The sequence below is a fragment of the Chinchilla lanigera genome, unplaced genomic scaffold (assembly GCF_000276665.1).
Source record: "Chinchilla lanigera isolate Chin_1 unplaced genomic scaffold, ChiLan1.0 scaffold00132, whole genome shotgun sequence".
In the NCBI taxonomy this organism is placed as follows: Eukaryota; Metazoa; Chordata; class Mammalia; order Rodentia; family Chinchillidae; genus Chinchilla; species Chinchilla lanigera.
In genome coordinates, this window is record NW_004955533.1 from 3,541,334 (window position 1) to 3,555,297 (window position 13,964).

General features: G+C 46.3%; 1 pseudogene; it reads left to right on the forward strand.

Moving 5' to 3' along the window:
• The first annotated feature begins 549 nt into the window (after positions 1 to 549).
• Positions 550 to 1,681, forward strand: LOC102028467 (annotated as a pseudogene).
• Positions 1,682 to 13,964: the final 12,283 nt, after the last annotated feature.

Genomic DNA, 13,964 nt, shown 5'->3' on the forward strand with positions numbered 1-13,964 from the left:
AAAAGAGGCTTGCTTGCCCCCCTTTTTTTGCTTTTGCTGCTTTTGCTGTCTTCTGCCACCTTGAACTGTTGTCCCACTGTTGTGCCACTCTGCCTTGGAGCCGGCTGTTTATAGACTGAAACCTCCACAACCTGTGAGCTAAATAAACCTTTCCTTCTTTAATTTGGGGCATTGGGTATTTTGTCTCAGCAATGAGAGAGAAGTAACCAAGACACTAGGAGAGCTGGCTGTGCTCCAGGGGAACAGGCAGTCTCCCCAAGCCCACCCTCCACATTGGAACTGAGACTCTGGGGTTGTTTTTAGCCCTGGTTGCTGGGGTGATCCCTAAACACCCCAGAATCATGGTAGGGTCCTGGACCTGACCTGCTATGGCTCTCTCCCTGTGGGTCCTCTTTCTTCTCATCATCCTAGGGAGATTAGTTTGTGGTAGGACTCTTCCTGTATCTACGCAGGTCTGTCTCAGGAGCAATGACCACTATCTTAGTTACTTTTCTTGTTGCAGGGACAAAATATGTGACACCCAAAATTAAAAGGGAAGGTTTGGGCAGTTGTGCGGTTGCGGCACTGTGAGGTCTGCGGGCACTGGCAAATCGGGCCCAGGATGTAGAGCGGCTGTGCCTGACGGCGCGTGTGACGTGAGCTCGGGTGGGGTAGAGAGTAGGGGGCGGTAGTCTGGGGTGGTGGGAGAAGAAGGCGGCGAATCACTTATAAATGGCGCCCAAGCAGGACCCGAAGCCCAAGTTCCAAGAGGGTGAACGAGTACTATGCTTTCATGGGCCTTTTCTTTATGAAGCAAAGTGTATACAGGTTGCCACAAAGGACAAACAAGTAAAATACTTTATGCATTGCAGTGGTTGGGATAAAAATTGGGGTGAGTGGGTTCCAGAAGGCAGAGGACTCAAGTTTGTAGACACCAATCTGCAGAAACAGCGAGAACTTCAGAAGGCCAATCAGGAGCAATCTGCAGAGGGGAAGATGAGAGGGGCTGCTCCAGGAAAGAAGACATCTGGTCTGCAGCAGGAAAATGTTGAAGTGAAAACTGAAAAGAACAAACAAAAACCCCTGGCAATGGAGATGGTGCCAGCACCAGTGAGACACCTCAGCCTCCTCAGAAGAAGAGGGCTGGGGTTGATCCTACTGTTGAAAATGAAGAAACATTTATGAACAGAGTGAAAGGTAAAGTAAAGATCCCTAAAGAGCTAAAACCATGGCTTGTTGATGACTGGGACCTAATTACCAAGCAGAAACGGCTCTTTTATCTTCCTGCCAAGAAGCCTGTGGACTCCATTCTAGAGGACTGTGCAAATTATAAGAAATCTCAAGGAAACACAGATAATAAGGAGCATGCTGTTAATGAGGCTGTAGCAGGGATAAAAGAATGCTTCAGTGTGATGCTGGGCGCTCAGCTCCTCTGCAAATCTGAGAGACCACAGCATGCCGAGATCCTTGCCTATCACCCTGACGCACCCACATCCCAGGTGTGCGGAGCACCACATCTGCACAGATTATTTGTACAAATTGGAGCAATGTTGGCCTACACACCTCTGGATGAGAAGAGGCTTGCTTTATTACTGAGTGATCTTCATGATTTCCTCAAATATCTGGCGAAGAATTCAGCAACTTTGTTTAGTGCCAGTGATTATGAAGTGGCCCTCCTGAGTACCATCGGAAAGCGGTGTGAGGCACTCTCATCTGTGTTTAGATCCTGGTCCACACGTTTTTGTTCCTAGTCTTTCTCTTGTACAAATGATGTACTTTGAAGATGTTAGTATATAACAGAGTTGGTGTTTGTTTTGTTTGATTTTTAAATAGAAAAAATAAAAGGGGTTTTCAGCTCCTTTTTTCTTTTTTTTTTCATTTCAAAGTTGCTACCAGTGTATTCAATGATGGACAACAGAGAGTCATGGTGTAGAGTGTTTTATTGCCTAGTTGACAAAGCTGCTTTTGAATGCTGGTGGTTCTATTCCTTTGACACTACGCACTTTTATAATGCCTGTTAATGCTGTATGACAAAATGCTCTGATTCCTAGTGCCAAAGGTCCAATTCAGTGTATATAACTGAACACACTCATCCATTTGTGCTCTTTTTTTTTTTAACAGTGCTTAAAGAGCCCATCCTTTGCAAGTCATCCATGTTGTTCCTTAGGCATTTTAACTTTGCTCAGATTGTTGAAGAATGGTGAATTGTCTCATGGTTTTTGTATTTGTGTTGAATGCACATTTTAACATGATAGACACCATACATTGTCTAGCTGCAGTTTTCTGGAAAAGTTAGTCTTTTGGGAATTGTTCTTCAGATCTTCAATAAACTTTTTTCTTTAAATTTCAAAAAATAAAAAAAATAAAAGGGAAGGTTTATTTAGCTCACAGTTTGTACAGATTTCAGTCCATTATCAGCTGGCTCCAAAACAGGGTAGCTTTGCAAAGGGGAAACTGTTCATGGTGGAGGAAGACACCAAAAGCAACAAGAGCAAAAGGGAGGATCAAGCCTCTTTTCCTCCTCATATTGTAGGCAGGCTACCCACCCTAGGGTAGGTGTAGCACTCACACCCCCAATCCCAGCACTTGACGAGCAACCAATCACAAATGCTAGATTCATCCACCTCCAAGAAGCCTGCCCTCCAAGTCTACAAGAGGCTTTGGAGGAACATCCAGCCACAAACCGTAACACCCACAGATAGCTCTTTTGACAAAGACTCTATTTCCAAATAAGGTCACACTCACGTGTCCATGGGTTATGACTTCAATATACCCTTTGGGGAGTACTTTGCACCACAGCAGTACTACACAGATCAGTTCTTAAATCCAGATTCTCGGTACACCTCACCCAGAGACTACAAAACATAAACTACGAAAGTTCTGATCACTGTTTTAGTAATCACTCCTATTTAAATCCCATCACATCCATGGTTATGGCATGCTTGGCAGCCCTGATCTTTATCGGGAAGTACAAATGATCACCATGATGAACTATCATCTCACACCCATCAAGAGGGCTTTTTTGATAATTAAAAAAAGAGAAAAGAATGAGTGCTGGTGAAGGGCTAGAAAAGTCAGATCCTGTGCACTGCTGGAGAGAAAAAGTACAGTGATTCTTCCAAAAGTTAAACATAGCATGAACATGTGACCCACCAGCTACACTTCTGAATTCAAAGCAGGCACACAAACAGGTATTTGGCCACCCCTGTTCATAGCAGTGTACTTCACGAGAGCCAAAGGTGGAAGCAGCCCAAATGTCCTCAGCTGATGAGCAGATACACAAAATGTGATGTGTGCACACACTGGGACTCCAAAAACAGGCCTCAGAGTACAGCTTTGGCTGGAAGGCTTTAGAAGCCAAATTTCTCTCAAAACCTTTCCAGCTCCAGTGTCTCTCTCCACTTCCTACCCCTCCCAGCCTTTGAAACAGGAATTCTTCCTCCCCAGGGGAGTCACAGAAACTCAACTTCTCTTCACCCAAGACAACCCTAGAATCTAGAAAGGTCACCCTCCCTTGCTTCCCTGAGACCCGCATCACAGAGGGGTACTTCCTCATACCATGGGCAGGGAATGTGCCAGAGAGGCCAGGAAGAATATGGATGGACTGGCCGACTTCCTTCTGTCTATCACCTCTGTGATCACATCCTTCCATTCAATTACGTGTCTACCCAGCTATCTGTCCATTCTTCTGTGAACACAAGTAGATAGCTCAGCCTGGTGTGGTGGTGCACATCTATGATCTGCTATTTGGGAGGCTGAGAACAGAGGTTGCAAGGTGGAGCCTGCCTGAGGAACTTCAAGATCCTGGGACAAAATAAAAATGTTAAAGGGCTGGAGACAAGGCTCAGTGATAGTGTACTTGCCTGGAGACGTGAGTCCCTGGGTTTGATTCCCAGCACAGGAATAAATGAATAAATACTTGGGAGGTTGTTTTGGGTCTTCCCTTCTGACAGTTTCAGTGTTGGGTAAAATTTTGAAGAGGTGAATTTGTTCTGCTTTTCTCCTGTTAAACTGTCTCTTGTGAGGGAGGACCAGCCAGGCCTTAAAATGGTGACAAGGGTGTCCCACATCTCCTCAACACTAACAATGGAGTATTATTCAATTGTTAAAAGGAAGGGGAATCCAACAAGAGCTGCACCACCTTGCTGAATGATGTAAGTGAGTAATGAGAGGTCACAGGACTCCAGTCATACGAAGTCCCCAGCAGAGTCAACTTCATGGAGGCAGGACGTGGACTGGTGGATCCCGGGGCCTAAGGGAAGGAGCCCACCGGGTCACCGTCTCATGAGCACGCAGTCTCGTGGTAGGATGGTGCAAAGTTCTAGAGATGAATGGTCACACAATAATTGAGGGTAATTAATGCCACAGAGCAGTACACTCAAAAACAACCATGATGGTAAGGGTTACGCTATTTGCGCTTTACATAGCAATTCTTTCAATTAAAAAAACCAGCCAAGAGCACCTTAAAGAACACCATTTCAGATTGAAATATTTATGAAGCCTGAGATTCTGAGACAGAAGGCAGGCCAGGGGTCCCTGCTCCCCAGTGTTCTGACCCCAGACTAAACCATACTTCACTTTCAGGGGGTCTGAAAATTTATCTCCATATAAAATAAACATGATAGCAAATGTGCCTGCTCTGACTCAGAAGCTCTGAACAACTGGCTGAACTCGAGCGGCCATAAATCTCTGTCCTTGGCTACGCGCACAGGCGCGGGAAGCACAGCAGACTCCAGCTCCCAAAGGACAGCCGGGCTGCTATTTTTAGCTCCTGCCTGCTCACAGAGAAAACAAGAAGCTCCAGCCTGCAGGCTGGGAGCAGAGCACCCCTGAACCACCCCCACCCCGGGGCAGGTCCCCCAGCACCGCCTACCTGCCTGGAAATACACCCCAAGAGACACCACAGAGCGCTGTGCTGGGCACCCCCTGCACGCCCTTCCCAGCAGTTATTGCTGCCTGACGTCCACCGTCTTGTTCACCTGGCCACAGGTCTGTTACCTGCCATCCCTTTCCCCCTTTCCCATCAAAAAATACTCGCAAATCCCATAAGAAAAAGAAAGCCACTATCTGATAGGCGAGATAGCGTTTCTCATTGTTAATTGTGAATGATTTTCTTAACTGACAAGCGTCTTTTTTCATCTTTGGTGTTAAACATCAGCACGATCCTGCAGCACAGGACGCTGCTATAAGATGTACCTTTTTTACTAAAATAAATAAAAGGACAGATTCCACCATCGTCCTCATGCTGAAAATGCTCACCTTTCCAAACACATGTAGTTTGAGTATTTATAAGCAGATTCAATACCAGAAACTTCCAGATGGTTTATACCCTGAAAATGTGAATTTTTAGAACATTAGCCGAAGCTTCCTCTTTCTGAGTCTTTTCTTATTGACTTATGTCCCAGGAGCAAGCCATGTGACTTTATTGCTGAAAATAGCACCCCGTGTGTGTGTGTGTGTGTGTGTGTGTGTGTGTGTGTGTGTGTGTGTGAGCGCTTCCTTAGAGAAGTGTAGTAATACGTTGCACTGTGTGAATAAAGGAGCAGGGTTCCTGGTGACACTAAATTCGCCACAGCAGCTATTGTCCCTAAGGGACCCCATCCATCCATTCCAAAACTGACAGCAGCTGCACCACCTCCCAGGTCACAAACCTTTCCCCGGGGAACTGTCCCCATGCACAGCCTGGCCTTTCTCATGCGCACAGTGCTGGCTGCGTCCCGACAGTGGAGCTGAAAGCATACTCGGTGCCCTGAAGAAAATAAAGCAAAGCCTCCGCTGAGCCACAGTTGCCCCCGTGCTGTGCTCGGAGCCCTGCTAGCGCCGCTCGGAGCGCTGGACAAGAATTGTGCTTCTCCTGGCCGCTGAGTGTGAGGCCCGCTCCGGGCTATTTTTAGCTGAGATGTCTCACGCGCATTGGCCACGTGGCCTGCTGCTGTCTGCAGCCTCTCTGCTGGGGATCCTGCAAAAGCAAGCAAGTCACAGCCTCCCTCTCCCCCAAGCTCCAGCGGGATCCCCCGGCCCAGGGCTCCAAGAGAGACCTCTGTAATGAGGACCTAACCTCGAGACCACTGTCCCATCTTTTCCTGAACATGCTCATTACATCAATATGTGCTACAATCACTCTCTATCATCTCTAATGTTTTCTAAATTACTATTTTCTTATTCTCTTTAATGGTTTGACCAAACTTGCATTCTTACATCTGGTAATCTGAGCAACTTTGTTGAAGATAACAATACGTAATATAACAACAACTGTTAATTCCTATCAGCTGGTTTGAAACCCTGTATCATTTTTAATGTTCTTGCTTTTTGTGTGTGTTTTGCTATTGTTCTTTTTTCTACTATCCTCTTTAAAATAAAGAAAAAATGAAAATGTGTTTGCATATGTTCTTAGCTTGTTCAGCATGGCAGAATCTTAACAGAATCTTAACATCCTAGGAAGTACTGCAAGAGGTCAGAGGGTGGGAAGAAGGGGCTGTGGGTCACCTCTGGGGGCTTGCTCCAGTGCAGCAGCGCACACAGGCCCTCAGCTCTCTGCAGGAGACATCGACTGTGTTTGTGAAGCAGAGACATCATCTCGTGCTCCTCTGGAAGCCAGGGGAGAGGTTTGTCTCCAAGGCAACCCGGTTCTTCAGTTAGATGTAAGTGAGGGGCACTAGACTCACCACATTCATTGATCTACATTTCTCATATACATGTTTCCTCTCTGTCTGCATCTCTGTGGCTTGGGGTCGGCTGACTAGCGTTTCATGAAGGGTACAGGAGTCCATGTTCCCCATGAGGCAGGTCACTCACACATTTCAAAATCAAATGCAGTGATTGATACCCACGCGGTGCCTGGATCAGCACTCAAGGCAGCAGACATCCTCCTGGGAGATCGCCCCTCACAAGAGCTGGTGAGAAATTCTCAGATTCTCCCCGCTTGCTGGTGGAAACAACCCTGCCAGGGCAGCGAGTGTGCTCCCGCGGTCCAGCTGGAGTCTGCGTCCAGGAGGCTGGCATGAGTCTTCGCCATCACACACCCAGATCTCAGTGGAGCAACAACTCACTAAACCTGAATTGCTGCCTATCAGTCAAAAGTACTTTATTTGTAGATAGATATGCCAATTTCCATCTCAAATATAGACATGCAACTTAAAGTAATTCTAGTGGCACACAAATTATTTCTATCAAGTTTCCTGTGGCATCTGCTGTTTAGTTCCATTCATTCATCCATTCAGTCATTCAACAAACATTCACTGCCTGGGCTTGGGGTTCCCACAATGCCCTCAGTTCACTGCTGGTTTCACATTTGGCTTGAGAAAAATGTAGCATAAGTGGGGACCCAGTGCACACCCTGAACTAGTAGCAGGTGTCACCTGTGTCACTCAAGCTTAGAGGGATCACACCAGGAGGACGGGGTGAGGTAGCTCAACACGAGGGGTGCACATGTGGGCCTGGCACATGTGCCAGGGGGTTCCTAGCCGAGATGCACACAAGGGAGCAAGAAGAGGAGGTGCTTTGGAGCTGGACAGGGAGGAGGGAGGGGCAGATCTGAGGACTCCTGACCTGCCGCTGGCCATGCTGCTGTCCTGTGCATGGTTCAGGGGCTGTGGTTGATTTTTCTCTAGAACAATCACGGTCTGCTTTTTCTTTTTCCTCCTTCTACTTTTCTATCAGCCTGGCAGCAAGAACCCATTACATTTTTCTTAGTCCCATCCAAACACCCAGGCTTACACTAAAAATTTATTCATTGTTCTGGGATTCACACTGAACTAGGCATCCTGTACTTTTGATTTGCTAAATCTGGGAGCCCTTCCAGCAATATTAATACAACAGCAGTTTATTGTTCACACAACTGAAAGAAACGCTACGTATTAGAGATTGGTGAAAATAACTTTTTTCTTCCTGTCCACCCCATCTCTATTCACACTCCTGGCCTGCACGAGCATTCACCTGCACAGTTGGTGCAGGGCACCAGCCTACAAGTGCCTGTTTTTAGTTCTTAAAGACCCCTGGGGCCCTGGTCCTTGCACACCTGCCGGCTTGGCTCCCTACTAGTGCTCATAGGTCTGAGTGCCTGCTGCTCCCCGCCCAGTGTGAGCAGTCCGAGACTTACACTTCTTGCTCATCCTTGTATTTCCATCTTCTGAAACAACATGCACACTAATTGCTCATGGCTTGTGTGCATGAATAAATAACAGCCCATGCTACTTACCATGCTATTATTATGATTATGTTTGCCATTTGTGCCTAAAACATGCTCAAAGAATTAAAACGAAGGCATTTGGTGGGTCTTTGGAAATCATAGTGAGAAGTTTTCTTTTCATGAGTTGCTAAATTCAGCACCATGGTTACTTCCTGAGAAGAAGGGATATCTTCATAGCTTCGATCACACCAGAATATTTGGGTGTCATTTCAATGCAGCAAATGGGAATGGGAAAGACAGGTGATGCCTCTCCCCTAGACCTTTGTGCACTGTCTGCTGAAATCTGTCCCCAGCCCTCTTCCATATGGAAATGATGTCTTAGACATTTATTTCCTTCTCATGGGTCTTCCTGATGTCCACATCTGAAGCGGCTTCCGTAATTCTTGACGTGAGCTTCCTGCCCAAATCTGGAAGAGGAAAACTACCCCTCCAGGACAGCAGCTGAAGTCTCACGTTAGAATGAACGCTTGCCCCCGAGTGAGGCTAGAAAGGCCATCACTTTTGAGCAGCAACTGCCTTTCCTGTCCCATCTTCCTTTTCATTTTTTTCAAGCTCTCAGTTAATTGAAAGTATTCAACACCTCAAGCCTGAGACAGAAGGGCACGTGGGCACCTGGGAGAGCCAGGGAGCCAGGTCTCAGCACACACCAAAGGGTGCCGTGGGCTCCTGAGTAGGCGGGAGGTCTGGGCTCAGTGACACACACGGCCAGGACCAGGAAGGTAGAACCTTCCCTTTGCGCTCAGACACTTTTAGAGCTCGCAGACCAGGATCAGCACCAGCATCCCACTGCTCCCGGCTCTGACCCCTCCAACCCTCCCTGCAGACCTGGTTTTACGCTGTGTTAAGCCTATAAACTACCAAACCAGAGGCAGATTCACATAGAGGATGAACCCAAGGACTTGGTGACGTGCACATTCCTCTGTCCCCAGAGAAGGGCCTGGGGGTTCCAGGAAAGGACAGCTGCACACAGCGAGGCCGACAGTCGGGGGGAATTGTCACCCCTCAGCAGCGGTCACACCAGCTCTTCTGTTCCTCTCTCCTGCTGTGCTTGGGCCAAGGCCACCATGTGCTTTGTTTTGTTTTGTTTTGTTTTTGAGACAGGGCCTCACTATGTAGTTCAGGCTGGCCTTGAACTCACTGTGGAACCCTGCTGGCCTTGAATTCATGGCAATCCTCCTGCACCAGCCTCTCGAGTTCAGGGATTGGAGGAGTGCACCACCACACCCAGCTTGGACCACCACATCTTATGTGAAGTGCTAGTAGTACTATAGGGAAATAGTTTGTAAAATATGGGACTTGGCATACACCCAGGGCCACTCCCAGTTCAGAGTTTTTAGGAAACCAAGAATCCCTTCTCAAGTAAACAATCCAGATCCTCGTTAAGATCCCACTTCGTGAGCCTCGGTTTCTTATGTAAGAGTTTTGCTTAAGATGTGCTAGAAGTGACTTTCTCCTTCCGTCTGCGATCATGTCCAGGCCTTGCACCCGACTCAGCGCCAGGACCTGCTGGTGGGAACAGCAGTCCTGCAGGCAGGTGAAAGGGGTGCCTGGGGGTCGGGCCTGGTAGAGCCAGGCACAGAGGCCGAAGAGTCAGCCTGGGGCACGCCCGCCCTACCCCAGGGCCGGCGGCTGCCAGGTACGGAGGTGCAGCGTTCTGGTAGGGCTGCACTCCCGCGGCTCCTGCACTTCCTTCCTGAGGGCAGGTTCTTGGGGGCAAAGAGGAGCAACTCACCTGTGTCGGGGTGGTCAGGTGATTATTGCAGCCCTTGATTCATTCGGAAGGAGCAGGGCAGCTTACAGTGAGACCAGCACGGGGACCGGTTTGAGGCTGAGATGGAGCCGTGGGAGAAGATGAGGGTTCGGGCAGAAAGATGGCACCCCCCAAAGGTATTAAACTGACGTTTTGGGTAGCTCAAAATGGAACCATCAAAATGTCTTACACACAAGGAAAGCAAGATGTTCTGCCCTTCTCCCATCACCAGCTGGGCTCCGGGAGGTTCCCCGTGCCTGGGGGTGCCAGGCATAGGACCCGTCGGGTGTGCATTTGGGAGGCAAAATGCTGGCAAGAAGGGCAGGGGAGGCTGTGAAATGTGGACTATAAATGGTTCGCCCTGCCCTCTGGGCCCCTAGAAAGTGCACAGATTGTGTGCATGAAACACACCGTCTCTATTTAGAAAGCTGCCATTCAGCAGGTGCTTGCTGAGTGCCAGGTGATGGGAAGACGTCTCTTAAGACCAAAATAAGAAAAGGCAGCTGAAATGTGATTGAGAAATAACTTAGGCATGAGCTTGTCTTCAAGTACCAGTTCACACCCACGAGGGTAGCTATTATCACAATAATAATAATTATTGTTATTATTATTAATTATTGGTGAAAACGGGGAGAAATGTACACTCTAGTGAATTGCTCAAGGGAATGCTAAATGGCAGATCTGCTATGGCAAACAATGTAGTGATTCTTCAAAAAAACACAGAATTCTGGTATGATCCAGAAACTCCTCTTCTGGGTGTACCCCCAAAAGAACTGGAAGCGGGAACTCAAGCATGTATTTGCACCCATGTTCACAGCAGTATTACTTGCAATGGCTACAAAATGGAAGCAATGGATGTCTGTCAAGAGATTAACAGAACAACAAAATATGGTTTATATGTACAAGGGAATATTATTCAGACATAAAAGGGAAGGAAATTCTGCCACATGCTACAGCATGGATGAACTTTGAGAGTGTTGAACTACGTGAGATAACCCAGACACAAATCCTGCATGGCTCCAGTTATATGAGGTAGCTGGAAAATTTAGGGTCAGGAAGCGAAAGAGAGACTCTCAGGTGTGGACACAGGGTCCCAGCCTTGTGGGATGGAGAGTTCTAGAGAAGGGTGCTGCTAACATTGCACGTCAATCCAGTGTGCTTAATGTCAATGAGTCATACACTTCATAATGGCTGAAATGATAAATTTATATTACATTTATTTTATCGTAATTGAAAAAGACTCTCTAAGTCATCAGAGTGATCACAGAACTGCAGAAAGCTTTGACCTCACCCTTTCAGGCTCCACCCTCTGCCAGAATGGCTCCCTTGTCCCCATTCCCGGGTACACATCACCCTTTAACCATCTGTCTTTGTGTCCACCCGAAGACTGGACAGGACTCAGAGGCACTCTTGATGGAGTGGCCATTATTCCATTGTTCTAAAGGAAAAAACAGCCAACAGCAGGACCCAGGCTTGGGGCCTGGTCAGAAGGAGGATTCCGGAGATCCTAGCTGAGAATGAGGCTGGGAGTGTTTGTCTCGGTCTGTGAATGTTTTCCTTTTTATTTATTTATTTATTTATTTATTTTTTATTTTAAAAATTTAAAAACTGACAAAACAACAAGGAAGACAAAATCAAAACAACAAAAATGAAACATGACCTCAAGACAAAATGACAGACATTTACAGTGGTTGCTATATTACATACTGTTATCGTCAACAAAGTTGCTCAGTCCATGAAACACAAGAATGTAAGACTGATCAAACAATCAAAGTCGGTAACAAGTAAAAAACAACACCAATAATTTTAAAAAACACTGGAAAAAATGCAGAGCTTCACCGTACAAGATGCTAGGAGTTCAGCAATGGTGCTTATACTGCACGTTGTTTTCAGATCAATTATCAAATTCAAGCGTGCAAAATTGGTCAAGAAAAAAAAGAAAATTTTAAGCATTGACTGTTCCTCTCAATAAACCACAGACATCAGCAATACACCTATGCCAGCTATCCTTATCTATACATATATATTTTGTTTTTCATTTAAGAAGAAACAACATAACAAAAACAAATACATAAACAAAACAGCATAGACAGCAATGAAAATGATACAGCATTTCAAAACATGGTCATAGGATAGTAACAATGGCTGTTATATTACATAACGTCATCTTCAGAATGGCTGCACATGTAGCCAGACATAGGTATGCAAGATTGGTCAAACAATTACACATTAACCGTTCCTTTCAATAAACCAACAGTATTGGTAGCCGTGAGAATGAAATTCCAGGTCCAGACTAAGTAACTCTCCCGTGGCAGTTTGAAGGTGTCACCCTGGAGCAGTGGAGGCTTGTGACCAATTCTTTGCACGAGACTCACCATTTTCCTTTCTGGGAATGTTCCGGGCCCTTCCAGCTGGCGCTGTAATTGCTCATCATGATGCGACCTGTGCTGATAGCTTCTCAATATTTTTCTGAGAAACATATTTGACATTTCCAATCTGAAAACTCATGTTTCCCGCTCTAGGCAGTTTTCTTACTTCATCGGATTAATGCGTCCCTCCCCTCCATTTTGTGAATTATTTCTTCAGGAAACTTGTAATTTTTTATGCATGATATCCTATCTTTTCTCTGTTCTGTTATCTTCAAGTCTGGTCCTTTTCATTGGCACATGTCTGCAGTACATGGCGACTACCCTCGCTGGGAGAATTGGTATATGTCCGTGCTTCATCTTATTTCCTTCATATCCCTTCCCCTCCCCTCCTCTCTCTGTCCTCCCTCCATCGCTTGGTCTCGTTCCCTTTTGAAAACTTCTGTGTCCCTGTTTCCTACGATCTGTCTTTCATTTTTCTCCTTAACTAATTTACACTTTGGATTTCTCATATAAGAGAAACCATACAATAATTAAACTTGCATGTCTGATTTGTTTCACTTAAACTTCTGGTTTTAAGGTGCATGCATTTTCCTACAATTGAAAAATCCTTTTTCTTTCTTTGTCTTTTTAATTCTGCCAATGATTTCTAGGACATTTCATTAACTTGACTCATTGAATTCTTTATTTTTCATGCCTTTAATTTCTAAAAGCACTTTTTTATTCCTTATTACTTGTTATGACATCTTATTATTTTCCACAGGTGCATTATCTAGTAGGACAGTATACTTTTCCCTTTTTCCCTTTGAGCTCTGAATTTCATATTGGAGACTTTCTGAAGCACCTGATGATTTTTTTGTATGTATTTAGAGGGAAAGTACTAAACATGTAGGTGGAGGTAACAAAGCCCCTATTGGGGTGGTTGAGCTGTTTTAGTGGGGCTGCAAAGGGCTTTCTTTGGAGCTGTTTGGCTCCTGCATTAGTGAAGTCTGAAGTCTACAGCCTGAAGCTGGAGCTTCCCCCCAATCCCTGGGTCGTGGAGCTACCTGAAGCAGGGACCAGGTTTCTCTCAGGGCAATGGCCACTTGCTCTGTTCTCATGGTGGTTCCTGGCCTCTCCCTCCCACTGCCGGAGCCCAGGGCTCCCAGATCTATTTCTGCTATGGAGAGGCGTGGGACATGCCTTCCGTGATCATCGTGCCCCTCTCCCAGGACTTCAGGGCTCTGCAGGATAGCCCCAGGCTGGCTGTACCTCTTAGAGGCAGTGCTCTCTCTGTTCTGTCCCTGGCTGCCCACCTTTCCTCTTAATGTCTTGCCAGTAGCTCTGCTGTTCTATATCTTGCCTACAATTTACTGGTGCTCGCAAGGGAGTTGAGATAAGCCCTATACAGGGTTTAACCTGCGCTCTTCTATGGCAAGTGGATGTATCTGCTGCTTTCCCTGCCCCGCTGTTCTCCCTTTCTGTCTAAGGTGGGAGGGCTTCTGCCCCTTTGACAGAAAATGCCTCTCCCAGACTCTTCCTGCATCCTCTGTCCATACTTTAATTCTTTCAATCTTTTTTTTATATTCCAGTCTTTCTTTATGGATTCTTTCCTCTTAACCTACAAACCCGCTTGTTCCTTCCACACTACTTCTCCATAAGCACCATCAATTCCCCTTCATCCGTTCCCCGCCATCTCCTC